The following is a 2,129-nucleotide window of genomic DNA, read 5'->3' as shown; positions in this document are numbered from 1 at the left end:
ATCTTATCTTGTTTGATATTTCCATTATCATTGTAAATATTTCTTCGCGGATATTTGTCAGTGTGCCAAGGCACGATAACAGGATCACTACATCCGATCATTAACATTCATTTTATGTCATTATTACGTTTGTGTTCAATGCATCACAATGCAACAACATCCTTGAAAGCACCAACTAATAATGATTAAATTATCAAAACACATGCAACAGTCAATGGTCAAATTATGAAGTGAAATTCGCCCGGTTTATGCACGTTTAGGCCGAATGCTTACAAAAGATACCGAAATAAGATAAGGATGTTGTGCGTGTCACTCACATGTGTAGCTTCACACACCTGCTTTAACTGTTTGAATAGGAATTTATTTGATGACCTTTTCATAGCGAGAACGAGTCTTACATTGAAAACGTCTTACCAAAGACAAGACGGCAGTTTTGTGATTCCATGGTCCTCGCCTTTGAAACTGCACTTTTGAAACAATGTTTCGATATTTCGATATTTCGATGATATTCATCTCTACACTAGTATTGAGCAGAGGAGAGCATCATGATAATCAAACAAAACGAGGTAAGAGAGAGAGAGAGAGAGAGAGAGAGAGAGAGAGAGAGAGAGAGAGAGAGAGAGAGAGAGAGAGAGAGAGAGAGAGATGGCATGTTACGTCTCTTGTAAATCTTGTGAAACATGCACATAAGATGTGAAAATATGTCAAGTTTTCAATTTCAGAAAAAATCCTAATTCGAAATTGTAAACTTAATTTTGTAGAATCAACTGGGCAAAGTGGCGTGCTATTCACGAGATGGGGCCATAACGACTGTCCGATATCAGCAAACCGCATTTATAAAGGTAAAACAGTGCCAATATCAATTTTGCTAATAGATTATTTCATTGAAATTCCATCCAATATATGAAGTTTTTCTCCTTGAAAGACTCCCAAACACTGTTCATTTGTTATTGAACATTGGAAAATACTGGTTAAATTTAATGTTGTGCCAATATATACTATTAATATAACATGTTGTAGTTATTCATTTTATTAAGCGTCAAAACGCAAAATGAGCTTTACCGTTGGTTTGTAATCATGTAAGCTGCAAGTGGAATAAACAGATGCGTAAAACCTCTTCGACCAAATAATATTTTCAGACAAACAGGGTGCACGTATGTCTTACAAGAACACTCCCTTTGTCGTTTAGTTTGTTGTCAAAAGATAGCATAACAATGCAATTTTCTCTTGCATTAATAGGCGTGATGGCATCCAAATATTTTAGCACTGTTGGAAGCTTCGTTAATATGTTCTGTCTACCAGACCAACCAATTTATGGCACTGTGACGAGCGGTTCACAGAACGAACGCGCTCGGTTATATGCCACTGAATACCGTGGAACCACAGGCCCTTTCTTTGCGCAGGTTAATAATGACGTTCCCTGTGCCGTCTGTCTCGATGACTTCCATAACAATACCATACTGTATCCAGCACGTAGCGACTGTCCAGCCGGCTGGAAAGTCGAATATCATGGTTTTCTGATGTCAGCAGCACACACTGATCATGCAACTGAATATGTGTGTGTTGACACAAATGGAAAAGTTGTAACTGGTACAAGCAGTGCTGCAAACCAAGGGAGGATTTATCCAGTCGAGGCTACCTGCAATACCGGCTCAGCAATTATGTGCGCACCATACATTGATGGAAATGAACTATCATGTGCAGTTTGTGCTCACTAACAGCATTTTGATATGCGAAACGTTGGTTTTCTTCCCGGCAAATACCTTGAGAAACTATGAAGTGTATTGTCATTTGAATATAAAATCTACTCAAATGAAATAAAAAATAGTCAATAGTATTAACAGGTCGTTTGCATTACGTTCTTTTATGGGTGGTATGGGAGACGCATAAAAAGATTTTGGCACATATCACCTTAGAATTCACAGACAGATACTTGTTATATCAATTAATTCTTTCGTCATATCTGAAGATAGGAAGGAGACTTGATTTGCCATACGGATGTTTAACCATTTTAGACCTCTACATGTGTATATAGGTGTAGCTCTGGTAAGTTACAAGAAAGCCAGGCCTGAAATAATTAATTTGGTGCGATTTGACTGTAAAAAATTCTTTAAATGCAATCCATGTGC

The 2,129-nt window shown here is 37.6% G+C and overlaps 1 long non-coding RNA gene across 1 annotated transcript; it reads left to right on the top strand.

The window, feature by feature from the left end:
* Nucleotides 1–415: 415 nt before the first annotated feature.
* On the top strand, nucleotides 416–1,798 carry LOC139123984 (uncharacterized). Its single transcript, XR_011549815.1, has 3 exons — nucleotides 416–566; nucleotides 762–842; nucleotides 1,240–1,798. It is a non-coding gene; the product is annotated as an uncharacterized lncRNA (long non-coding RNA).
* The last annotated feature ends 331 nt before the right edge of the window (nucleotides 1,799–2,129 follow it).

Source organism: Ptychodera flava (genome assembly GCF_041260155.1).
Source record: "Ptychodera flava strain L36383 chromosome 23 unlocalized genomic scaffold, AS_Pfla_20210202 Scaffold_23__1_contigs__length_28996876_pilon, whole genome shotgun sequence".
Classification (NCBI taxonomy): domain Eukaryota; kingdom Metazoa; phylum Hemichordata; class Enteropneusta; family Ptychoderidae; genus Ptychodera; species Ptychodera flava.
The sequence above is the reverse complement of the archived record's forward strand: the minus strand, read 5'-3'. Positions and strand labels throughout refer to the sequence as shown.